Consider the following 27,974-nt stretch of genomic DNA (forward strand, 5'->3'; position numbering starts at 1 on the left):
TTACTCTGAAGGGAAGAAAAAAAAAAAAAACCTGCCACTCTCAGAAACTTTATCCTCAGTTAGATTTTTTTAAAAAGCATTTTTAAAGCAGGAACAGTCAATTCTTCTAGTTTTGACAGACTCCCCCTCAAGTTCTACAAACATTCACTAACAAAAAGAATTATGGAAGATAAACATCAAAGCACAAAATATATTCAGACTGTGGTAACTTAAGTTTTATAGGAACAACTTCATTTTCAGAGTGGTTGGAGTTGCTTCCTCCTGTAAGTTCAGGAAGTACTCGCTCAAGTATTAACACACTCTAACTAAATCCACTTCAGGGAGATATTTTGTTTAGTTTATTACTATAGTAGAAAAAAAAATCTGGCTTATTAACATATGCCCATTCATGAAATTTCCTGGCAGAAAGCAACCTTATATTAAATCAAATTTAGAAGGGCAAAAAGAAAATAGGGGATGCATTCATTATACTCTTTCTTCAACTATCCAGTGCCTTCTGGGATAGCAGTCAAATCAGGAATAATATGGGAATGGATCATGTTTATAACTGGCACTGAAACTTTACTTCAGACAATAAATCTAGTATAAATCCTAACATTGGAACGAACACTGAAGAAGAGATGTGGGAAATATTTTTGGAACCTGGAAATGTATTTTCTTTGGTTCTGTTGTAAGAATGTACATCTGAAAAGGAGAAAAACTATTGCTCAGTAATAAAATGAAGTAGAGGAAGAATCCCAAGCTCTGTTTTTGGCACTGCGGCTGCTTACAGTATAATCCCAGGTCAAATACTTAGCCAAAATGTGCCTTATTCTTAGCATCTGAGAAGTGAGGATGATAATAGCAAATACTACTTTCCAAACTTTAGGAGAACATAAGAAAAAAGATAATAAATGGAGGCCTTATGCAATATTATGTTACAGGAATTAGAAAATAACAGAAACACAGGCTGGGAATCCTGCCTGATATTGGCCAACTCCTTGAAAAGCTGGGGAGGAAAACGTGCTAAACAAGTAGGAAGTGTTATTAGCACTTCCTTCATTTTGTAGTCAGGCATAACAGTAGCAAGAAATATATGGCACCAGTTCAACTTTTCCAGGGCTGGTTCCAGCAAGTAACAGTGGCCACACATTCTTAAACACATCAAGAAACCTGAAGGGCCATCCTGGGTGCCTCCTAAACATGAATGACAAAAAAGACGCCAGAAAATCTTGTAGAAAGATACGGAGTAGATTATACATTTACACACACCATTATAAAATGGCTGTTGCTAGCTTCATTCCTTTATGTGGTGAAGGACACCTAATCACACAAGTCAACGATGATGCAAAACAATGGTAACAAAATGGCAGCATGCAGTAACACTGACAGTCTGACAGCCAGGGATGTTTTAAAAGTACAGGAATTTTACTGACTGAACAGACCAGTGATGAAAGCACAGCATCGCACATCCTGTTACAGTTCAAAGTTCATGAACATTTATTTTTAATTTAGAAGAAATAAAACTTTACATAAAGTGAAGCAGTCAACTTGTCAGTCCAGGTGATAAGGAAGAGGATGAGTAAGAAAAATCAAATTGATGGTTATCCTCACACTTCATATGTTCCCCCATGAGACTTCTTTAAAACTCTAAAATCAACTATTTGGGCTTTACTTCTGTTACTCTTTCTGGTTTTCAAATTGATAGGATCACTTTAAAACAATTACAAATACATACTGAGGGCACATGAAGAGTGGTGGTGTTGGTTTAGTCACTAAGCCATGTCCGATTCTCGAGACCCCATGGACTGCAGCCTACTAAGCCCTTTGTCTATGGGAGTTCCCAGGCAAGAATACTGGGGTGGGTTGCCATTTCCTTCTGCAGGGGATCTTCCCAACCCAGGTATTGAACTTGGGTCTCCTGCATTGCAGGCAGATTGTTTACTGCTTGAACCAACAGGGAAGCCTCTGATAACTAAATTGGCTAAGGGACTAAGTTTCCACTTGACACCTCGCAGCTTAACTGCTGTGCCCCACTATTCTAAACATTATCTGCTCTCATAGCATGTAGTTAGAGAAGCCACAATACATTTACTCGTTATGCATTTGCTTCACAAACTGCCTCCTTGGGAGTATAAAGAGTCCCAAGAACTCACTACTCTAATGCTTGTAGACGACTACTGAATCACTGCAACTCCAAGACACATAATAAAAGAAAACTCAGTTTCATTTCAGTAACTGATTGAACAGGACAGAACTTTTCTTTTGCCAAGAATGTTTTCCTAGTCATAAGCATGTCTTTTTTTTTTTCTCCTCACATAATGGCATACTGAGTTTGCACTAATACCTGTATCTAGTATTCATAAGTTAAAGTACAAATAGTCTAAAGTGCATCTCCTTTTGTATTCCTAAAATAAGAAGTAGGGACACTGTCAGGTATGACGTCAATAACTTGGACCAAAAAACGACTTGAAGGAATTCAAAAGAGTAATTCTCACACCATAATGTTTGTAAGTGTACAAATGGCTGACAGAAGACAAAGCAGAAGAACAAAAGAAAAGGTTTCCACTTTATTTTATGAAATAGGAAATCTGTTTTGAAAAAATCCCATTTTCTTACTCATATAATTATTCAAAAATAAAAATCACAGTTCCTCCAAAAGAAGTGAAACTTGTCACCAGAACAGTTGCCAAAGATCATATGAAATGATCAGCAGACTACTACACAGATGAACAAAAAGCTGTAGTAGCAAGCATCTCTCCTCCATCACCCCCTCTCAACATAGATTCTATGGCCATCTCCCCAACCAGCAAGCAGGTGAGAGCAAAACTGGGGGAGGAGGGCAAGTGTTCAAATGCCTCTATGTGTCTACTGGTGATCATAAATTAGCCCTAATAGAAAATGTTTCAGTTTTCATCGGGTTGTTCTTACTGCATTAGTACTGCAAAAAACAAGCCCCTGTTGATCTAGTGCGCTAACCACTCAGCGGTCACTATACTGGCCATAACAGGTGACATGGGTTGCAGTAGAACAGACAACAGTGCTGAGAAGACAAGAGGGTCCCTGAACCACAAGGTTTTCACACTAAGTTAGGAAAGGTGGGCTGCATCTCCAGCAGAGTCCATGAGTTGGTCCACAATAAAACTAAATTTATGGCTATTAGAGACAAATTTTCTAACAATAAAAAATTTTAACCATGATACAATTCCAATAATACCCTCAAACTATCCTTTGGTTTTGTCCAGCTGCAAATTGAAAAAGAATTATTTCTCAAAACTCAAAGTTGACCAGGAAGTGTCCCAAATGCTTCATGTTCAAATATATAGCGTATAGTTAAAAATGCACAAACTCAACGGCACAAATGGTTAATACAGCAATATATTCATGGCTGGAAAATTTCTCCATGGTATGTGGGTCTTTCAGAAATAATAATAAAAATCATTCTCTAACTATAATCTCTTTTCCAAATAATTTTTTCAAAGCTATTATACATACTTTTCTTAGCTGGTCAACAATTTTTTGTTGGTCATACTGCCATTTTTCAGCTAAAATAAGAACTTCTTATGGAAAGTGAAAACAATAAATGACCTGGGACAAAGTTTGACCTCAGAATCCACTCCACATAACTTTAGACCCCGCCGATGAGAAGCTCCAAGGCAACGCAGAAATGATAGAATCAAGAAAGAAAAAAAATGGGCCAAAGAACTAAATAGACATTTCTCCAAAGAAGACATACAGATGGCTAACAAACACATGAAAAGATGCTCAACATCACTCATTATTAGAGAAATGCAAATCAAAACCACAATGAGGTACCATTACACGCCAGTCAGGATGGCTGCTATCCAAAAGTCTACAAGCAATAAATGCTGGAGAGGGTGTGGAGAAAAGGGAACCCTCTTACACTGTTGGTGGGAATGCAAACTAGTACAGCCGCTATGGAAAACAGTGTGGAGATTTCTTAAAAAACTGGAAATAGAACTGCCATATGACCCAGCAATCCCACTTCTGGGCATACACACTGAGGAAACCAGATCTGAAAGAGACACGTGCACCTCAATGTTCATTGCAGCACTGTTTATAATAGCCAGGACATGGAAGCAAACTAGATGCCCATCAGCAGATGAATGGATAAGGAAGCTGTGGTACATATACACCATGGAATATTACTCAGCCGTTAAAAAGAATTCATTTGAACCAGTCCTAATGAGATGGATGAAACTGGAGCCCCTTATACAGAGTGAAGTAAGCCAGAAAGATAAAGAACATTACAGCATACTAACACATATATATATGGAATTTAGAAAGATGGTAACGATAACCCTATATGCAAAACAGAAAAAGAGACACAGAAATACAGAACAGACTTTTGAACTCTGTGGGAGAATGTGAGGGTGGGATATTTCAAAAGAACAGCATGTATACTATCTATGGTGAAACAGATCACCAGCCCAGGTGGGATGCATGAGACAAGTGCTCGGGCCTGGTGCACTGGGAAGACCCAGATGAATCGGGTAGAGAGGGAGGTGGGAGGGGGGATCGGGATGGGGAATACGTGTAAATCTATGGCTGATTCATATCAATGTATGACAAAACCCACTGAAATGGTGTGAAGTAATTAGCCTCCAACTAATAAAAAAAAATTAAAAAAAAAAAAGAAAGAAAAAAAGACAAAGCTCTGGCAATTATTCTAATCATTAGAGTATGTAAGTCTTGAGTAGTAAGAGACAGATAATGCACTGCTCTCCAACCCACTGTCACCTGGACTTTCATTTCATCCTCTCAGGGAGGCTAAAGAGTAGGTAGGGGCAAGAAGCATAGTTGAAACATTTACCTGTGGGAAGGAGAAAAAGCAACTGAGTCAGCTCCAACTGCTTACCCTTGATTGGTTTTTACCTGCCTAATTCAGTATCTGAAGACAGGAATACACCCCCATCCAACTACTCATCTTAGCAATCAGCATGGCCAACTGTTTAGCTATTAACAAATGTTTCCTACCCATGACTTTTCACATCATGGCAAAACCAGCCTTATTCTAGTTAGGAAATTAAACTTTAGTTTGAGCTTTTGGATCTTGATCTTTGCTTTCTTCTCATTTCTTTTTTTAACACTGGGTAGTGGAAATAAAAACAAAATCTGGTGTCAGATGGGAAACAACAGCCATTTCACTTTTCCTTTCAGCCTCTGAGCCATCGGGAGCAAACCTTAGCTAAACAGTAAAAACATTTGTTACACAGCAAAGGGAATCTTGCCCACTAAACTTTTCTGCAAGATACTAAAATTAAAAATTGGCCAAACAACACAAAGACAGAAATATAGATCAATGGAACAGAATAGAAAGCCCAGAGATAAATCCACGAACCTATGGACACCTTATCTTTGACAAAGGAGGCAAGGATATACAATGGAAAAAAGACAACCTCTTTAACAAGTGGTGCTGGGAAAACTGGTCAACCACTTGTAAAAGAATGAAACTAGAACACTTTCTAACACCATACACAAAAATAAACTCAAAATGGATTAAAGATCTAAATGTAAGACCAGAAACTATAAAACTCCTAGAGGAGAACATAGGCAAAACACTCTCCGACATAAATCACAGCAAGATCCTCTATGACCCACCTCCCAGAATATTGGAAATAAAAGCAAAACTAAAACAAATGGGACCTAATGAAACTTAAAAGCTTTTGCACTACAAAGGAAACTATAAGTAAGGTGAAAAGACAGCCCTCAGATTGGGAGAAAATAATAGCAAATGAAGAAACAGACAAAGGATTAATCTCAAAAATATACAAGCAACTCCTGCAGCTCAATTCCAGAAAAATAAATGACCCAATCAAAAAATGGGCCAAAGAACTAAACAGACATTTCTCCAAAGAAGACATACAGATGGCTAACAAACACATGAAAAGATGCTCAACATCACTCATTATCAGAGAAATGCAAATCAAAACCACAATGAGGTACCATTACACGCCAGTCAGGATGGCTGCTATCCAAAAGTCTACAAGCAATAAATGCTGGAGAGGGTGTGGAGAAAAGGGAACCCTCTTACACTGTTGGTGGGAATGCAAACTAGTACAGCCGCTATGGAGAACAGTGTGGAGATTTTCTTAAAAAACTGGAAATAGAACTGCCATATGACCCAGCAATCCCACTTCTGGGCATACACACTGAGGAAACCAGATCTGAAAGAGACACGTGCACCCCAATGTTCATCGCAGCACTGTTTATAATAGCCAGGACATGGAAGCAACCTAGATGCCCATCAGCAGATGAATGGATAAGGAAGCTGTGGTACATATACACCATGGAATATTACTCAGCCGTTAAAAAGAATTCATTTGAACCAGTCCTAATGAGATGGATGAAACTGGAGCCCCTTATACAGAGTGAAGTAAGCCAGAAAGATAAAGAACATTACAGCATACTAACACATATATATGGAATTTAGAAAGATGGTAACAATAACCCTATATGCAAAACAGAAAAAGAGACACAGAAATACAGAACAGACTTTTGAACTCTGTGGGGAGAATGTGAGGGTGGGATATTTCAAAAGAACAGCATGTATACTATCTATGGTGAAACAGATCACCAGCCCAGGTGGGATGCATGAGACAAGTGCTCGAGCCTGGTGCACTGGGAAGACACAGAGAATCCAGGTGGAGAGGGAGTGGGAGGGGGATCGGGATGGGGAATACGTGTAAAATCTATGGCTGATTCATATCAATGTATGACAAAACCCACTGAAATGTTGTGAAGTAATTAGCCTCCAACTAATAAAAAAAAAAAAAAATTGGCCAAACAAAACCAGGTTTCACAAGTTAAAGTCTTATGTCACCCTTTTTAAAAGTAACCAATAGCATTTTGAGGAGCGGCAATACCAAGTTCTAACTCCCCTGCCCCCAAACTCTTGCACTTTTAACTAAAATTAAGCCACAATGTCCCTTCTTGGTTTCTTTAATAAAATACAATTTATTTCAGAGTTCCACACTCAATGTACTGCTTCATAATTTAAAGTTTATAGAACTTTCACTTGAGACGTATAAGAAACATCAAAACACACTTAAGTTTTTTTAAAAAGCATCCCTCTAGCTGAAACAATTCATGCTAGCAGAAGCTTTGAATTATGGATGGAACTGATTCAAAATCTGAGAGGTTTCAGTATTCACAGCGCTTACTACAGCAATAGACATCTCATCAACACTAAATCTAAAACTTAAAGACAAAGTGAAAAAACTGTTAACTGAAAATTTAGGGACAGACTAAGACTTGGCATCTCTCAAGTCAAAAGAGACACTGGACTTGCACTCTTCTTCTATTCTTGCCATGGAGGTTGGCAGCAATTAGTCTCTTGAGGGGTCAAGAAGAATCCAGTAGCTCTTCTTCGAGAATGATCCCATCATTTAGGAAGAAAATTTAGGGGGGGAAAAAAAGTGAAGATCTTCCCAGGTAATTGGGTTGTGATGCAGACTTCATAGGTGATTCAGGAGTGCTTTAGAAATTCCATAGGGGAAAAAAATGTGACAATCCTTCTCTACATATTTTGAGAAGGGCATGCCTGAACAAAGACCCTCCAGCATGCACACACACTGGAAAACACATCTTTAGAAGATGACTTTCTCAGGGTAGGTAAGAGAGGGTTCAAGACCAAACAATCCAGAAAAGACTGACATGTAAATCAGATACAATTCTATTTAGAAAGTAAGATCTAGAGACACCAGAGCAGCTAAACTACCATGATAAGCCCAACATCCCCAAAGCATCAAAGACCTGGTCCATCCTCGACAAATAAGACACTATATTTCAAGTACAGCACTTTCTTTTGCTGATTTTTCCACAGGACATGGTGCATTTCTCTGAATAAAAGGGGGGAAAATCTATTTCAACTCTGCTGTTTTCATAAATAGTGAAATTAAAGAGATTTTTGTTCCCATCAGATCTGTATCTTGATGAATATACATACCCTGTTGAGAGTTTCCCTTCCCTGACTTTGAAATAACATAAACTGAAATATATAAGAAAAAATAAGAAGGGCCAAGATAGATTAATGGAGGGTACCTAACCAATGTGCAAAATTCATATAAAATGCTACACCCTAGATACTTAGGTAAGAGGATAGGTTAAAAACCAGTTGAAAGCGAGTCACTTAGTATATACTTACTAGAATGTAGTGTAGCAGGGTCAAAGGAAGACAGAATTTGCCATAAATGGAAAGAAGAAAAAAATAGGAATCACCATTTATTAAAATCAGCTATGTGCTTATTGCTTTACCTATTATATATCAAGGAATAATCACAGAGGTAGATATCACTGTTCCTAGTCAAAAACAAGGAAAACGGAGACTTAAGAGAGGCGTAATGACTACTGTTCAGAGAAGGCAATGGCACCCCACTCCAGTACTCTTGCCTGGAAAATCCCATGGACGGAGGAGCCTGGTGGGCTGCAGTCCATGGGGTCGCTAAGAGTCGGACACGACTGAGCGACTTCACTTTCATTTTTCACTTTCATGCATTGGAGAAGGAAACGGCAACCCACTCGTGTTCTTGCCTGGAGAATCCCAGAGACAGGGGAGCCTGGTGGGCTGCCGTCTGTGGGGTCGCAGAGTCGGACACGACTGAAGCGACTTGGCAGCAGCAGCAGCAGCAGCAATGACTGCCGTTAGCGGTACCCCTAACGTCCATTCCTCCCTTCCTCACCCTGAGAGAACCTCAGTCCTGCTTCTGTCCACACCTGTGGAGGTTCCTGACTTCTGAATACCGTAACATGTGGCTCTGAGCCACCCTGAGGAAGGCGCCAAAACAGAAGCAGGAGCCGGCAAGGAGTCCAGCTGGGAGCTGAGTGTAGCTAAGAACCGGAGCTCAGATCTGATCGACCCTGGAGCCTGCCTTGCCTCTGGATTTGTTGTGAAACAATGAATTTCCTGATGATTCTAGCAAGCTTGGGAGTGGTTTCTTAAAGCATCCTAACTGATACATGAATTTAACTTCTCCAAGGTCACCTGCAGTAAGAGAGCGAGAATTGAGCCAAGGTCATTCTGGCCCAAAATGGGGCTTTTTCCACTAAACCACACTGGGGCATGAGCTTTCATAAATGTTTTTTCTCATGATAAGATCAAATGATGTTAGATCCAAATAAGGATCTCACCTCAAACATACATTAAAAAGGCATTTACCTTATGGAAATGTTTGTAGTGACCTTACTTGCACATATCTTTAGCAAAAATTCTCAGATTTTCATATTCTGTGGAACTTCTCCATTGGCATTTAATTTTTAGTAGAATGTGAATTCATACACCTTTAATAAGTGAAATTGAGCTCTTGAAAAGCATTCTGAGTTATTATTAATTTTCCTAGGTGTGATAATGGTACTGTGGTTATGTAGGAAAAATGTCCTTATTCTCAGGAGATGCATACTCAAATATTTAATGGTAAAAGAGTCAAGATGTCTATAATTGACTTTCACCTGGTACGAAAAAGTATACATATAAAGAAAGGGAGACAAAGAATCATAAAGCTAATATAGCAAAAGGTTTAGAATTACTGAATCTGGGTGGAGGAAATATGGGTCTCTTATTGAATTACTCTTTCAAGATTTCTACATGGCTGAAAAGTTTTACAATAGAAAGTTCGGGTATGGGGGAATATGGTGTGGGGAACAGCACTGCAGAGCACATTGTGGCTGTTCACTGGAGTAATTTAGGATTTTCAAAAATACTGAAACCACGGCCTCACCCTGGATTATGGCCTGGGGAAGGGTGATTGTAATGTAGCCTTCTTGTATGGTAGAAAGAGCCTGAGCTTGAAAGTCACAACTCATTAATACCTTGACAGTCCCAATCCCAGAAAAACAACTCTGAATTTTTTTCTAGAATGTTTTTATCCATAAAAAAATTGCTGTTTTAAAGTTAACGTATTAATTCCAACAACAAAGAAACTTCTCTAGAAACATACATTGGGTGAGAGAAGGAAAACTCAATTAAAATTAGACCACGACTTTAACAGATCTATATGACTCAGTTCAGTCACTCAGTCATGTCTGACTCTTTGCGATCCCATGGACTGCAGGACACCAGGCTTCTCTGTCCATCACCAACTCCTGGAGCTTGCTCAAACTAATGTCCATCGAGTCAGTGATGCCATGCAACCATCTTATCCTCTGTCGTCCCCTTTTCCTCCTGCCTTCAATCTTTCCCAGCATCAGGGTCTTAAGCTGTGCTCAAGACCAGGAGGGCAAGAAGAATAGAGTAGACTTGGTTATTCCCTAAACAAATCTATTCATAGAATCTACGGTCCAACATGCCAAAATTTAACTTATAAAAATGCAATTTTATAAAAGGAACAATATTTAAGAAGAAGCATTAAGCCACTTAACCTCTCAAAAAAAAAGTCTTACTAAAATCATGCTCTTTACTCCATGCCAAGGATGAGTCATCATCTGTTAAACTATAAGGAAAGGAGAATTCCTTGAAAAATACACAACTCCAATTCTCCAAATTCAAATTTGTGCAAATTACTTAAAGATACTCCAGTGAGCATTACATAGAGTAAAAAGCTCTCTAAGGTCCTATATCTAAATTTCAACTGGCACATGAGTCTCTGTGGTTCCATTTGTCTTTCTTAAAATACATGTGTCTTGGGTATGGGATAGAAGTAAACAAACAGTAGATAAAATTTTAAAAGAAATAAAAAATAAATGACAAACTTTAAAAATATAATCTTACAATAGAGATTTTTAGCTTGAAAAACATACCTTACAATATAGGTTTTTTTTTAAGTTTCACTGATAAGCAATAAATACATATATTTAAAATGTATAATTTGATAAGTCATGACATATGTATATACCCTTGAAACCACCAGCAATCAGGATAATGAACATAACTATCCCAGGTGGCTTTTAAGTCAAATAGATACATGATGGTTTTAGCACAGATGCAGTTTTTAGGAAAATAAACTCTTGATGGAATTGTTATTTTAAAAAAGAAGAATCCACACAAGTGTCCAGACATTTTCATCAACAGATAAAATAAACATTAAAGCTTTAGATTTTTTCCCCCTAATTTAAAGAGATAAGCACATATTGTATTATTCTAGCTTAGATTTAGGTCCAAACATACAAATATACTCAAAAAACAAAATCTTGGTATTTTCAAATGTGCAGGAAAATGAGAACAAAAGCCATAGTAACAAGGCGTTATATTTGAGAATTTAAATATACACACATTAGGATTTCAGCTAACTCCAAAGCAAAACAATTTAGAAAGATTACACCTACATATTACAGCAATATAAAGACTTCCTAATTTTGGCATATTAGGCCCAGGACATGCCCATCTCCCAGGCAGGACTGGTCTAGGCAAAAATGAGAGAAAATGAGTGCGTCTTTGGTAACTGTCAAAAACTTCCATCTCTACGTCTTTCCTCCTCTTTCAGTGTTTCTTCCATTTTTCAGGGAACACTCCTTGCGTACAGAGCCCTCACTGATGTACCAGTCCTCCCAAAGCTATGGAAAAATTTTTGTCCTCAAGAATCCAAACCACATCCATACACAGATCTCCCTTGACTTACAAGAGGGTTACATTCTGATGAGACACATGTAAACTGAAAATACTCTAGGTTGAAAATATATTTAAAACACCTAAACTACCAAATACCATAGCTTAGCTAAACCTACTTTAAACATGCACAGAACACTTCCACTGGCCTACAACTGGGCAAAAACACCTAACACAAAACCTATTTTCTAATTAAGTATTAAATATCTCATGTAATTTGCTGAATACCGTACTGAAAGTGAAAAACAGAATGGCTGTGTGGTACAGAATGGTTGTAACTGCCTTGGTTAGTTACCTCATGACTATCATCACAAGAGGATCATTTAGCATATCGTTGGTCCAGAAAAACTGTCAAAACTCAAAATTCCAGTTCCTACAGAATATGCAGAACTTTCACACCTCTGTAAATCACTGGAAGCTGAACCCTGGTAATTTGGCTCATCTGTATTCTATTTCTGGGTGCAGAGTTTCTGCCTCCCATGGGGAGAGCTAACAAATGGAATGAATTCCTAGGATGTGAGCTCCCTTTCCTTTCCGTCCTCCCTGAGCAGCTAGCTGCAGTGGCTAGAAAAGGGGCTGTTCTACCCTTAGGTGTCTAAGGCACAAAGAAGGCCTTCTTTGCCAAACTTAAAAGAGAGGATGAAAAAAAAGGAAGGACGGATTCCCATGAAGGCTGTCCAGGATTTCCAGGAGGGAAGTCCATCTGACCTAGCTTACTATAGTGGCCTCCACTAGACTTCCCATCAAGTTAGAGCGCATACTGTCCAACACAAGAGACCATCTTCATATGCGGATCTTTTCTCTCCCATCTGGACCGTGAACACCATTATGGACAGGTGCCATGTCTATTAGTCTCTGATTAGGCTTCCCCAGTGGCTCCGTGGTAAAGAATTCACCTGCCAATGGAGGAGATGCGTGTTTGATCCCCGGGTTGGGAAGATCCCCTGGAGAAGGAAATGGCCACCTACTCCAGTATTATTGCCTGGGAAACGCCATGGACAGAAGAGCCTGGTGGGCTACAGTCCATGGGATTGTAGAATTGGATGCGATGTAGCTACTAAACAGGAGCAGCAGCAACCCCCAAGCACTTGGGACACGTGTTATTTATAAACAAAAATAAAATAATTAATAAAAGTCATTATCTCAGATTAGTGCTATTTATGCTGTAAAAACACATATATCCACTTTAATATTTGAGGTGAAAGGTACCCTAAGGGTTTTATTTGTTTAGGAAATTATATAGACTTTATAATAATGGAAACAAAAGATTAGTTCTTTATGTACACTAGACAAAGGAAACATAAGATTTTCTTGTTCACTGTGCAATGTAGCTATGGGGACTACATTTCCATTGTGCAATTTTCAGTGTTACACATTTTTTTCAGGCTCTGTCACAAAGAAAGCAAAGCAACGGGAGAAAACAACTTCAAAGGTGTAAAGAAAAGCTAGGAGAAATTTCAGACCATGTCCACTGCAAGGTTTCCTAGGGTTCATAAACGAGGACAATTTCATGATTTCTGGTGGAAACATTGGCAACATTATATGTTTTTAATATTTCATCTCAAACTCAAATAAAAATGGTCAACTCAAACGCAGTTGTTTCAGGATTCAGTTTTAGACCTTCACACTAAGTCAAAAGGCATAAAATCCACATGAAGAAATCTTAACGTTTTTGTAGACCACTATTACACAATGTGGAGCTGTGACTACTCAAGGTAGTAGACAACTAGCTCTAAATATATATCAAAATAGTTTAGAATATAATTTCTACAAGGACAATAATATCTGTTCCTTTTCTTCACTGCTATAATGTATTGCCTCGTAAAAGTAGCTGGCACATAATAAATGCTCAATAAATCTGCTGAATGAAATGAACAGAAGTCAGGAATGGGATACAGGTGTACAAAAAAAAGAAAAAGACCAAACTTCCTCTAAGAGGCATAGATTTTACAAAGCATAATTTCTGGAAAGTCTCATTTCACCATCTCCAAAATGCAGTTTATCTAATCTCATATTTGAATTGTTTAAATAAAAAGTATAATGGACTGTTTGTTTTGTAAATCAAAAGGGGGATTCATTCCATTTAATCAAATTGAAAGGTCTTCTACGACTAATGTCTGAATAATGTGAAGTATTTTAAGAAACTACTAAACATTCTCTCCAAATCAATGGATTTGGGTCCTTAGAAAATCTTTTTACTCAAAGGATTTTTATGTAAATTTTTTTTGTTTAAAAATACATACTCATTTTCATACTCCTTGATTTTCTCGGTAAAAAGAAGTCTTAAAAATCAAAACAAAAGTTAACTCAAAGGGATACATTTCAGTTGAGTTGAGATTATTGGAACACAATAAAGCTGATGGTTACTTCATCAGGAACCATTAATCATTCAACAATGGCGAATTCTGGAAAACCTCAGTGGACAGGGTCTGGGGTTCTGTCTGGTTTTACAGAGTTAAAAACAAAACAAACGACCTGCTTTTCACATCTCACGTGCTGTTCTCAGCCTGCACGCCCCCCTCAAATGGTCAGGTGGCCACGGTCACAGCTCAGACAGCCACCAATGCTCATCAGGCACTGGGCGCCAAGCAACACAAAGTTTGGGTGCTTGAGATGTTTTAAGGTAATGTAAACAATAAAAAATTCTGTGGGTATCTCTCCAAAAGAGAGGTTAGCAGAAAAGTAGGAAATACTAAACACATCATTATTGTCCCTTTTTATCACCTCACATAATTTAAAACTTGGTTTTAGGTTTACAAAATGGTTCCTTAAGTTTTGTGCAGATAAGATGATGAGAAAGTTCATCTTTTGAGATAGGGCAAAGCAAATTTTCTATATAGAAGGCCTTTGCCTCAGTCTCATAAAAGCAGAATGAAATAGATGAAAACCCCTTTTCCATGCCTTAAACAGAGGCAAAGGCAAAAGAGAGCCAAAGGAAAAAACCTGCAGTAATCAAGGAAAAAGACTAGTGCAAGAAGAAGAGCAAAATGAGAAAGACACCGCATTAAAAGAAAGACAAATTCATGCGGTAATATTAAGAAAATTGAAAAACAGTGGTAGAACAAAGCAAAGAAGGCTGTGAAAATCAGATAAAATTTAAAAGACTGTTTTGGTCATTTTATTTAGTAAGTTAAAAGCAAACTTTCAATACTAAAGAGTTGTACATAACATCACATGAAACTTTATAAACAACAGTGCAGACTATACATTCAGAAGCAGAAAAGAAATCTGATCAGTTTGAGTTTTCATCAACTGAATGTTCAACAATAAGGACAAAAGGACAATATACTTTCAACAGTTGCTTTCAGCTTAGCAACCTTGCATTTGAGGATCACTGTTCACTATACTTAATATTAGTTGGAACGAAAAAACTATTTCTTTGTATGTCCCACTTGTTTTAATAAGTCTTACTCTGAATAAACTAGAATTTCATTTCTACTTTAAAAAGTGATATAGTACCATTAGATTGTGACAATTCTTCTGTTAATAACCATAGAGAGGAACAGCTGAATTCAAAGAAACTAATATAATGTGCTAACTCTAGGCTTTTGATTTTTAAAGACTCAGAACTCACTTTTTGGGACAAGACATTAAAAAAAAAGAACTAGTTTCTTAAAATACAGCCTTTCCATACCTGTCTTCACTCACCTTTCTAAATAAAAGATTATATGGAATAAATGAAATCCTCCACGCTACTATATTCTGACACATGCACATTTCACTGTACTCAAAGTACAAAATGATTGTCAGGAGGGGGTCCTGCACATGCAAGTTTTACAATCTTTAATAAAATGTATTATCTTCTAGATACATAAAGTTTGATCTTAGAACATCAACATGTGCTACAATCCAGGATACGCCAAAACTTAATGTTACATTTAAAATCCCTTCCAAAGTTCCTCACCTCTTTAGGTACCTTATTCATTCTTCTGAACATACCAATAAGAAGTCTCCACAAATATAAAGTTAAAAGGAAAAAATGGCCTTAAGACAAAAGATTTAAAGTCACAATTTTTTAATAATGACAAAACAAATGTTCATATCTAAATGTGAATGTTTACTTTTTATTTGCTTACACTTTGTCCTTCTCCAGTGTTTTTATAAAAGCACTTACAAATTACCCCTACAATGCCCAATGTGAGTGAGGGCCAGGCAACTGCCTTCTCTCTTCACACTGAAAGGACAAGAACTGGGAGAGTCTTGGAGGTTAAGTGTAATGCTCAAGGTCACATGCCAGTTGGTAACATGGCTCAGTCTAGAGCTCCATGGACTTTAATTCTAAGTGTATGGCAACAGATAACACAAAAATAATTTTCTTCTCCTTTTGATCACTGACAGAGTATACTGTTACCCATTTTCCTAATACTAAAAGACACGGATAGGCCCTAAAAGTTATTTCTATTCCTCTTTCCTCTTCTTTCCAGACAATTCTTCATCAGAAACTTTGTTTTTTTTTTAAAGCTGAGGACATCCCACGTATCTGTAAAATGCCAAAAAGTACTCAAATGTCCTCACCAAAAAAATGTTAAATAAAAGAAAAAGATGTGAGCTACAGAAATCATGTTGAAATCTGTCAAGCAAAAAATTAGACCTTCCATCCTGTGGAGTATATGCTTTCGTGTAGCTTCTAAGTGCCTATAAATTAACTGTTTAAAGTTTCATTTTAGATTAACTGCTTTCAAAGTGTATGAACAAAAAGGCAAGTTTTTTAAATTGTTTTAGCTAATGAAAATGCAATATATCAACTAAAATGGATTAACTGATTATATTTGGTTAAACAAAGGATTATGTATACAAAATTAGCCACATTGTGCTAGATAGTTCACCCATTTGAGAAGTTTTAACAATGTTATGGAACACTGTAACACTTCTGAGTAGATGAGTATTCAGATTTTGTTACAGAGGACATCTCCTTCATGAAAGATATTTCTTGCATTTTATACTTTCAGAGGGCACAGTAATTAAAATGGTTTTATTGACAAATAAAGCAGAATGATCCTATAAATGAAGCAGGTGGTGTAGGCCCTATCAATTTTGCTTATTGAAAAAATATGTGTTACCCAGTTGTATAATGCCAATTAAGTGTGTGGTGAAGTTTAAAGTGTTTTTTTTACTGATTACATATACCTTCTTTATGATTCCTATTACACTATTTACTACAACTATTTGAAAAGCTAATTATTTATTAAGTCTGCTCAAGAGAAAGAATGTCACTCTTGAATGGAAAAAGAAATAAAGCTTAGGTCCTTAAGGAAATCATGCTGTTTTATTTCCACAGGGTTGGTTTGATAAGTTGACTTTTATTATTATTAATTCTGAAGCCAATAATAACATCATCATTAAGGACACTCAAAATCTAATTTGTATATCTATATTAATTATAAAAACATCCAACTTAGTGAAAGGAAGTTTGGGAATCAGAAAGTCTTTCAATTAAAAAAGAGGGCATGTTAGGTATTAAGATGAGATATTTGATAAGTACTTTTCAGAATATTTTAAGTTTAATCTTCAAAATAAAAATTATTTTCCTAATAAAACATTATAATTCCATTTCTATTTACAAAAATAGTAATTGAAAACATAAAAACTCAATTCATTAACACAAATAATTAGTATTCTCCATAATATCACTTACAATGTCATTTAAGTACTCATAAACAAATTGAGAACAAGATTGTTTAATCCATTCCACAACATTCATCAAGACTATTTATGTACCAGGCACCCTGCTAGGCACCTGAGATTAAATTATGAATGAAATACTACTCTTATCCTCAAACATCTTTGTGATTAGTAGAGGAGAAAATCACATGTAACAGCAAATGTGTGATAAGTATCATTATAATAGAAGTATGCATACTCTGTTGTGCAAGTTAAAATCAAAGAGTCATCAGCTCAACTCATCCAATAACTAAATTTCATGAAAACTCATATAAACTTTAAAGTGTAAATCCCAAAAAACATTGTGCAGGTGGATAAGAACTCTGCTTACTTCACTGACAGTAATAACTCTTTATCTTTACAAAAAGGATACTTCTAAAAAACATAGTCACTCACGTTTCTAGATGTACTAGGAACAAAGCAAAGAATTAAACTTGAGAATAGGTACTAAACACTGGTCTAAACTCATTCTGACCTCATGATAACCCTATGAAGAAAATTTTTCTATTAATCCCCACTTTATAGATGGGGAATCTGAGGTTAATTTGGCCAAGATCACAAAGATAGCAGGAGGAAATACTGAGACTTGAACCCACAGAGACTGGTTATGGAGGTCCCCTTCTTAACCACCACACCAGACACCCTCTCAGGGGGTGATGGTGATGATGATGATGATGGAGCAGCTAACACCAAGTGCTCCCTGACCTGTGCCTTCTCACTTACCCTTAAGGCAACCCTTAGAGGGGAAAGTCATCCCTCCCGTTTACAGGAGAAAACTCTCATAGGCCAGGTTTGAACTTGCCTAAGGTCAGTCAGCCATCCTGGGATTGTGGCTAGATTCAAACTCAGGCAGCATGGCTCCCCTGTGTTATAAGGCCTCTGAACGATTTCAGTCTTAAACACTCATGAAAAAGGCCACATGATGAAATGTATTAAACGATTCAGAAAGGCTTTGGATAAGTCTTCCTGAAACACTCTGCCAGGTTTGGGGGCTTATGACAAGCATTTCCTTATGACAGCATTTACATTTGAGTCAACTTTACTACTTTGGGCTGATCATAAACACATTGCTCCTCTTTAAAAAGAAATTTTTCTGTAGAAACTTGGCAGACTTCAGTACAGGAACAGTCTATTCTTTACAATTAAATTTAGCAACAACTTATTCTGGTTAGTCTGAAAGAAAAGGAGAGAATGAACTACTAAGAGGCCTTTCGTGTACTTTAATATTTCAAAACATGTTTGGTTTGGCCTAATTTGAATCTTGTGGACAAGTAGACCAGAACTTGATTCAAAAAGAATAAGTACCATTTTAAACAGGCTGAATTCTCAAAAGTAGCCTCAGAAGGTGATTCAGAGTATTTCTCATAATTTTTATTTTTACCTCAAATTAAATACTAAAGATGCATAGGGGAAGTCTCATAAAGCATATATACGGCCACACATGTGTACTTTTGATCAGCCTGCAACCAAGAAACCAAATTAAAATTTTGCTCAAGAGCAATCAAGTATACAAAAAAGGGATATCAAAAGAAAAAAAAAATCCCTATTTGTCTTTTAACACACCCCACTGTGCCCAGTGACCAGGAAATAAAAAATTCTGTGTTATAATTTCTGGCTAGAATAGAGGTGAGCTAAAGATGAAGTGTCAAACTGGCTTTCCATCTTACCTCGCTTTCCTCCAACAGGTTCAAAGACTTTGTAATCTTTACATTAATATTGAATTCTCTTTTTTTTCCAAAAGGGAACCTATGAAACTAGTTTAAAATAAAAACAGCAAGCCATGCCACTAGGCAACCTGTCTTCCCGTGGTCTATCTCATTCAAATCAGACATACCTTTTGCTTTGCCTTTACTGAATAAAAGTTTAACTTTGATTTGGAAGACAACGTACCCGTTATTAGCCGTCTGACACTTTTTGCAGGTCATAGAGTCTATCAGTTCAATTCGCTGATTATGACCGCTCACTAAGAAAGCTTGCCATTACCGCTCATTTTATAAGCGTTGGCAATACCTAGAAATACAGCAAGGCTGGTGAATAAGGAGTCGAGGGGCGGGGGAAGAGGGAGCGAGGAAGGCAGTCGCCACCTCAAATCCACGCCGGACCGGGAACCTCCAGCCCACAGCGTGATCCCTTACCCTCGCCAAAGTGGACCTGCTACATTTTCCCAGACAGTTCCCCCGCCCCCGCTAACCCAACACGGCACTCACCCTTCAGCGAAGTCGGCACCGGGTCCAGCTCCGAGACGGGTCGGGGTGGCAGCGAGGGAGGGGACGTCTGGGCTGTGGGCGGGGGGTGTCGGCGCGTCACTCGAGTGCAGGACGGTGAGTTCGAGGGGTGGGAGCGGAGCGGAGCAGGGAAATCAAGTCACTGCCGAAAAGGGACGAGGAGCAACGAGGGGGGTGGAGGGGAAAGCCCCTTCCCCAAAATAAGCCCACCGGCCCCTGCGACCCCCTGCCCCAGGGAGGGAAAATAAAATCCGGGGAAATAAAAAGACTGACAAATAAACCTCTAAAACGATGAGATGCGAGGGTCAGACTTTAATTTAAAGGGGGGAGACTGAGCGAGGGCTGGAGGAGTGACAGAAGTGGCTCTAGGTCTATCCCATGCCTTTGCAGTCCCCAAGCGGAGGAGGAGGCTGGCTGAGGGGAAGTTGCAGCGGCTCCCGAGGAGGAGGCGGAGGAGGCGGAGGAGGAGGTTACACGGTAACAAGTACAGACAGACAGCCATGGATCAGAGGGGAGCTGCGAGCAGGGGCGGCCGCGGCGGAGCGAGCGGCCGCGGCAGCAGCACCGCCTGCTCGGCTAGCTCAAGACATTTAATTGGATTGATGGGTTGTGCAGTGACTCACAGACTTTACAGAGTCGTAAAGCAGTCCCCGCCCAGCTGGACAGGGAGATGCGGTGGGGACGGCTGGGGAAAGGGGGGCTGTGAAAGAACCGGGAGGGGAGGAGGCGAGTGAGAGGGCGAGGCGTTGGAGGGGGCGGGGAGCGGAGCGGAATCACCCAATGCCGAAGCCCGCCGCTCCGACGGGCGTGGGCGTCGGCCAATGACGGTGCGGCTCGATAGGCGGCAGGCTTCGCCCCTTGCCCAATGAGTCTTCTAAGGACACTGCCGCTAACGGGGCGGGGGGAAGTGGAGTGGGGGGTGGGGAGTAGTGGGTGGACGTTGAAGTAGGGAGGGAGCGGTGGAGGGAAAGATGAGGCACCGGAGACCGGCGGAGTCACTCAGCCCTCCTCGCTCCAGAAGTGCGCCTTCTGCCAATCCGAGGGCCGCCTGGGGGTGATGGACGCAAGCGTGTGCCCAATGAGGAGGAGAAGGTGTCGCTCCGAGCCACAGGGGAAGGAGTGGGCGGGCCAAGGTCCTCCCCTCCCTCCGGCACCCAGGTCCTCCCTCCCGCCCTGTTCAGGTCAGTCACGCAAATAACAGTGTGAGGGCCGGGGCCGTGCGCGGGGGTGGGGCGGCGGAGGGGCCGCGCTGCCTACGGCGTGACAGCGATAGGGACTGGCTGTGCTGCCGACTCCGCACCGACCGGAGGAGGCTATGAAGAAGGCTGGCTCCTTACTCAGCCTTCAAGCTGCTGCTGTTGCTGCTCAGCCTCTGCCCGGCGCTGCCTGGGAGCCCCTGCGGCCAAACCCCACTCCCGAGTGGCAGACAGATTTGGAGTGAATCGGATCAAAACTTTGCCTGCCGTCGGTGCAGTGCCCACTCTCGGAGACAGCTCCGTGTGACGTCCTCTGGGGCTGTGCTCTGGGAGCCGAGGGATCTGGACGCCGAGACCGGAGGCATTTCCCTCCTTGCTTGCCTGTGTCCAGGGGGAGTCAGGGTAGGGTGTGGACAGGTTGAAACACCTCCAGGATACATAACATTTCTTTATTGGGTTTCTGGTAAAGGCACTTAACCTGACGTAAGTGAAGCTGTGTGGGCTTTGTGCGTGTATATATCAGCTTCCTCCAGCCCTTCCTCCCGCATGCATTACTCTTTTTCTGCCACTTCTCTGCCCATTCTCCTCACCTTGGACCCTGACACCTTGTACTCACTACTAGATCTCGCTGCTCATTTCCCGGAGCTATGGCTTTTTCTCAGTTTCTTGCCTACTGTCTAGGAATCATTGTACACACCTTAACACTCCATGCACTTGTACTTGAAAGTAACTGGGATCACTAATAAACCTGAACAGAGGTACCCGTAAAAGAAATACACTGGCAAAAATCCACCTTGTTAACCACAAGATGCATTTCTGCAGGTTATTGAAATTTATGACAATTTCTTCTTATTAAAAAAAAAAAACAAGAAAAGGTGAATCACATATCACATCCCTAGAAAAAAAGATTTTCCAGTCCACTTAGAATACTCAGTATCCATTTTCTTTAGAAAAGTCAACTGGAGAGACCTAGGATTGACTTGTGGTCTTGAAGGGAGCAAGATCATTTTTTCCCCACGATTATCAGAGTAAAACCTACAGTGGTCTGGAATTCAGAGGAGAGGTAGTAAGTGAACAATAAGCCTTAAGGCTTACCCTAGTCATAGGGAGGCTTTCCTTGATTACTGTCATTTGAAGATAGGGACCCTTCCCCTAAACTGTGATTGTGACACTCAACCTGACACCTCTTACCTCTTCTCTTTCTGATTTTAGCCTTATTCCATGATGTCGGCCTGCATCCTGAGTCCACCTAAGAAAATGAACCAACCTGCGGACTTCCTATAGTGCCCAGAATGTGTATGCATTGCCCCTCGGTGTGTTGAAACTTCTTTGCAGTTTGGCAATGCAAGGGCAGCAGCATCCTCATTCAGGGACATAATGATACTCAGGAGGGGGGCCATGTTCCCTTAGCCAGGTCACCCTGTGATGATTGAAACACACTAAATCCCTCCTGTGGGAAGAATCAGCTCCATCTCTAGTGTGGGCTATGCTACTACATTTAAGAATGTGCTAATGATACTTTCAGAAAGCCTATTTCTTATTTCTCTTGCTGTGAGGTCATTTTATGACTCAGGTGAATATAATTGATCGTGGTGTTATCTTATGTACTATGAATGTCACTAAAAACATAGATGATTTGAGTCTCAACTACACTAGAGGATCTTTCAGAGGATCTCCAAATAGCCAGGGTTAGCCTTCTGTGGCAGAAGTTGCTCCCTTGTCAGTTGATACTGGCATGCCTCCAGTCCCCACCATGTGTCATCTTCTAATTCTGTGCTCACCCTATTCCAGTATTTCTTAAATGGTTGTCTTAGACCCACCTAGATTCCTGAGTTTGCTCTCAGACCTGCTGAATCATCATCTCTGTAGGCTGGTCCTGGGCTTCTGCATTTTTAGCAAATATGCCTGTGACGTGAATAAATATTGAAAAATCAAGTGTTTCATTTGAAACCCCCTTTTTATTCCTTTCTTTTGAAAATTTAAGAACTGTTACTTATTTATTCCTTCCTTTTTTCTTTCTCACACATATTTCTTTCCTTTTTTTCCACATATATTCCTTTCTCTTATACATTTTTTCTGTCATTTTTGTGATCACTTACCTTTCTATATTTCTTGTGCACAGGATTGTGTAATACACTGGCAGAGTAATCCCTTAAAAAAAAATGGGTGAAGTTGGCAAATTCCCTTTCATAAATACCGTAGGTATACTTTATAACTACACCATTTAAAACATATACTAAGTCAAATAGATGTATAAGCTTAAAAATAACACTGTAATTGATGTTATGTATAAATCTCAACATGTGTGAAACTTACTAGTTTATGATTTCGAAGTATACAAAAAGAATTTTTTACATGGGGGAGTCACATTTCAAAATGCAAATTTCAATGTACAAATGATTTGTTATTATCATTTTCTAAACAGTGGAGTGAGACTAATGATGTACTGAGACCTGTTAGGGTTACCAAAAAAAAAAATAAAAAGTGCTATATGAGATTTTTGTTATCTCAAAGAGCTTATATACAACTCACATGGACCAGGAAGCAAAAGTACATCCTTTATTAAAGATGGAGGTTTCAACCCGAGTTTCATTAGCATTCCTACAGATAAAGCCCAAATGAACATTAGCTCACAATCCAAATTACAAAATAAATGAATTAAAAAGTCGTAATCAGCAAGAGGAGGCAGAGGCAGAAAAAAAGAAAAATTAGAATTAGATTCTAAATCTGAAAAAGAACAAGAATAGGCCCATTTTGCTTATGAACATATGTGCAAAAAATTCTAAATATTAGCTAACCAAATCCAACATTCTTACTCCAGAAAAACTAGAAGAAACCTTGAGACTCATTTCCTGGAGAAGGAAATGGCAACCCGCTCCAGTATTCCTGCCTGGAAAAGTCCATGGACAGAGGAGCCTGGCGGGCTGCAGTCCATGGGGTCACATGACTGAGCATGTGTGCACGAGGGTGGAGGGAGATGGGTTGGTAGCAATAAAGTGGTAGAACTGAAAAAAAAAAAGAAGACTAATTTCCCTCTCTTTAGAATATACCTGTCTAGCTACCTATCTAGCCGTTTATCATGAAAATGTAATAAATCAAGTAGGGTTTACTTCAGAAATTCAAATATGATTTAACATCAGAAAACCTATCCAAATAATTTACCTCAAGAAGGCTAAGAGAGAGAAAGCATTGGAAAATGTGCATCACTTATTAATAATAGAAACTTTCAGAAAAACTAGGAATAGGAAGAAATGTACTTAACGTTATGAAGGACCAAAAATGTACTGCAAAATATTATTAATGGATTAACTTTAACACGTTCCATTTAAGTGTGGGATCAAGACAAGTTTGCCACCGCTGCTCAAATGATATTCAAAGTCCTGGCTGACGAAATAAGATTTGTAATAAAAGGATGAAGAAATTAAATGGAAGAATCAGAAGGAAAGCGATAAAAATTCTGGATTTTTGCAACAATATGATCAACCACATAAAACACCTAATAGAAACAATAAGCTATTAGAAATAATACAAGAAAGCCACAAAGTGACAGACAGCAATTTTTTTCTCTTTCTTCCACAGAACTACTTTTTTATGGGGCACATGGCCAATCAGAATAAAGACGATGTTTGCTAGCCTCCTTTGTAGCTAAGTGTTGCCACGTTCTAGGCAATGGGTTAAAAGCAGATCTGGTGCACACATTCCTAAAGGGAGAGAGTATGCTTCATCCTCTTTCCTGCTGTCTGAAATGAAGATAGAGTAGCTGGAGCTTCAGCAGTCATCTTAGACCATGAGCTGAGGTTGGATATGGAAACCACACACAGAGGAACAAGAAAGAAGGCACCTTCTGTACTAGCACCAACCCTAAAGCAGCTACCTCCAGACTTCTGGAACTTCTTGAACACACCTCCATCTCATTCGTGCCACTCTTATTTTAGTTTGTGTGTACGCATGTATGTTGTTGCAGACAGCCAAACTTAATCCTAAATGATACAGCAACATTTCCAAATTCAAATCCTTTTGTGAAAACCAGAAGTATTCTTACATACTAGTACTAAAAAATTAAAAATAAGATACTATTTATAATAGCAAGAAAACTCTAAAAGTCTTCGGGGATCAACCTAAGAAAAATGCACAAATGTTTATGAAAAAAAATGTTAATACTGGACTTCCCTGGCAGTCCAGTGGTTTACGACTCTGCCCTTCCACTGCAGGGGATGCAGATTCAATTCCTGGTTGGGAAACTAAGATTCTGCACACCGCATGGTGTGGCCAAAAAAAAAAAGACTAAAGAAAAAATGTTAATGCTATTTAAAGACTTCAAAGAAGACCTAAATAGGGGTGTGTATAATGTTTGTGGATAGGATGAAGTAATGTTACTAAGATAATTGATGTGTATGTGTGTGTGTTTCGTCTCTAAGTTGTGTCTGACTCTTTGCGACCCCATGGACTGTAGTCTGCCAGGCTCCTCTGTCCATGGGATTTCCCAAGCAAGAATACTGGAGTGGGTTGCCATTTCTTTCCCCAGGGCATCTATCTTCTTGACCCAGGGATCAAACCTGTGGCTACTGCTGCATCTCCTGCATTGCAGGCATATTCTTTAACCGCTGAGGCACTGAGGAAGCCCACTAAGATTTTAATGATCTCTAAATGTGTTCATAAACTCAGTGCAAACCATTCAAACTTGTAACAGGATTTGAAGAATTTAAACATTCTCAAATACATATGGAAGATTAAATTCCATTATAATCTGGTCATTTTTTAAAATGAAAATCAGAAAGGGGAAATTTACCTTCCCAGATAATAAGGCATATTATAAGTCATAGTAGCAGACATGTAAAACAGAGAACCAGAATAGACAACTCAGAAACAACCCATTTACCTATGTGAACTTGGTATGTGATAATGGTAACATCACAAATCTATGAGGAAATCATGTAGAGACAGTCAAATATCACTACAATAATAATACCATATAACAAATAACCCTGAAATATCAGTGACTTATTAAAGCCATTGTTTTTTCTCTTTCACAGGTCTGTATGTGAACTGAGACTCTGCTGATCCCATGTGGTTAAGACTTGATTGGACTCAGCTGGGCTTTGCTCCAGGACACAGGTTAAGTTCAGGTCTTTATCACATGTCTCTTTCTGGCAATGACAGGAGCTCAAGAGGTGAAGTCAAATCACTCAAACACATTTAACACTTCTGCTGCCATCATATCTCCTAATGTTTCATTGGCCAAAGAAGTCACATGGCCAAGTCCACCAAAGTAGTGGAAGGTGCTGCAAAACCACATGGCAAAGAGCATGGGTGTATAATTCTATAACTGGGAGGATGTGAAGGATTGGGAATAATAATCCAACCTAACAGAGAAGTTTTGTTTCATAGATAATGTTGGGAAAATTGGTTCACCATAGAGAAAAATAAAGTTGCATCCATATCTCATACCATTTGCAAATGTAAAATTTCAATGAATAACAAAACCTAAAAATGAAAGGGAAAACTGCAAAGCTAATAGAAATTAAAAGCAGAAGAATTGCTTTGGAATCTTAGAATAGGAAAAGATTTCTTCAAAGACTCTGAAAGCATAAACTATAAAACCAAAAGATTGATGAACTTGACTATATCAAAATTAAAGTTTTCTGGTCGAAAAAGAACATTATAAGACAAGAGAAAGTTGATAGTTTGAGGGATGTTTCCAAACCAACAAGAGATTAATGTCTATAATTTGCTAGGAATTTCTGCAAATCATTGAGAGAAAAAACAAAACAAAACACAGAAAACACAATAGAAAAATAGCCAAAGGATATGAACAGGCAAATTTACAGAAAGGAAGCTTGAGAGACTAACAACTAGATGAATAGATATATTGTACAACATGGGGACTATAGCTAATATTTTATATTAACTATAAATCAAATATAACTTTTAAACATTGTAAATCATGATATTGTACATCAGTAACTTATATAATATTGTATACCAATAATTGTTGTTCAGTCACAAAGTCATGACCAATTCTTTGTGACCCCATGGACTGCAGCAGGCCAGGCCCTCACTATCTCCCAGAGTTTGCCCAAGTTTACATCCATTGAATCAGTGATACTATCCAACCATCTCATCCTCTGCTGCTCTCTTCTCCTTTTGCCAATTTTTTGCCAGTTTACCAACTATATTTCAGTTTAAAGAAGCAGATGAAGAGATATACAATTCCACTTATAATCAGATAAATGCATATTAAAACAAGACACTTCTTTACATCAGTTAAATAGGCAAAAATGTGAAAGTTGGGTAACGCCAAGTGTTGGCTAGGATGGGGGGAATCAGGAATCCTCATGCATTGCTATTGGGTGTTAAGTCCCTGGTATAGTCATTTTGGAGTTATCTGGAAATAGGTAATAAAATGTAGCATGTGGGGACTTCTCTGGTGGTCCAGTGGTTAAGACTTTGCCTTCCAGTGCAGGGTCTGCTGGTTCGATCCCTAGTTGGGGATGTAAGATCCCACATGCCTCCCTGTCCAAAACACCAAAGCATAAAACTGAAGCAATATTGTAACAAATTCAATAAAGACTTTGAAAATGGTCCACATCAAAAGAAAAGAAAAAGTAGCATATGTTTTCCTAATGGCCTAGCAGTTTCACTCCTGGGAATATATACCTTTAAGAAAATCTTGAAACATGTCTATAAAAGGGTACAACTGAGAATAGTCATCACAGCAGCACTTGAATTAGCAGCATATTGTTGGCAAGCTTAGTATGTATTGTATTGTATGTATGCAATACAGAGAGAAAATAAAATGTAGCAGATACTATGGAATAACATGCAGCTGCTAAAAGTAATACACTAAATGTATGTCTTACAACATGGATAAATCTTTAGAATGTTTTATACTGAAAAAGGATAAGAAACAAGAAAACAGTGTAAGCCCCAGGCCTTGGGATGTCTTTCACTTAAGGGTACATCAGTGTTTTTCATTTCTGCTCTTAGCTGGGGCACTTTGAAGGAAGGATAAGAAGGTGCTGTTGTGATTCACTTTTAACTCAAATATTTCCTTCTAGTTTTCACATGAGGTTGTTGCAGGTTTTCATGCAGGTTCCTCCCCCTTACCCCCTAAGTTTGGAGATAGAATGGTAATTTTTCAAAAAGATTTAAGGGTTTTCTAATCTAAAGACAGGGGGAATGGATGTGATGGCTCTTGAAGTTTCTTCCAGCCCCATCAGGTTTAGAATCTCCCCCATGCAGACATGTGGGAAACACAATTGATTCCCACAAAGGTACACTGAGAACAGCCACTGCTTGGGTTATACTGCCTTAAAAGCTTGTCTCTGCCCTAAACCTTCCTTAATGGCTCAT

General features: G+C 38.9%; 1 protein-coding gene and 1 long non-coding RNA gene across 4 annotated transcripts in view; one reads left to right on the top strand and one right to left on the bottom strand.

Moving 5' to 3' along the window:
• Positions 1–20,108, bottom strand: part of SERTAD2 (SERTA domain containing 2) — a 112,611-nt gene extending 92,503 nt beyond the window's left edge. Inside the window, exon 1 of the mRNA XM_043468897.1 lies at positions 19,408–20,108. The gene's annotated coding sequence lies outside the window, so the exon portion shown is untranslated. The remainder of the gene's footprint in view (positions 1–19,407) is intronic.
• Positions 19,836–26,566, top strand: LOC122441841. Of its 3 annotated transcripts, none has more exons than XR_006269459.1 (3): positions 19,836–19,902; positions 20,444–20,606; positions 21,834–22,556. It is a non-coding gene; the product is annotated as an uncharacterized LOC122441841 (long non-coding RNA). The 3 variants fall into 3 exon arrangements; XR_006269458.1 differs by lacking the exon at positions 19,836–19,902 and adding an exon at positions 25,655–26,566 and having other exon boundaries at positions 20,334–20,606; positions 21,834–21,934; XR_006269457.1 differs by lacking the exon at positions 19,836–19,902 and having other exon boundaries at positions 20,334–20,606.
• The last annotated feature ends 1,408 nt before the right edge of the window (positions 26,567–27,974 follow it).

This window comes from Cervus canadensis, chromosome 5 (genome assembly GCF_019320065.1).
Source record: "Cervus canadensis isolate Bull #8, Minnesota chromosome 5, ASM1932006v1, whole genome shotgun sequence".
Lineage (NCBI taxonomy): Eukaryota > Metazoa > Chordata > Mammalia > Artiodactyla > Cervidae > Cervus > Cervus canadensis.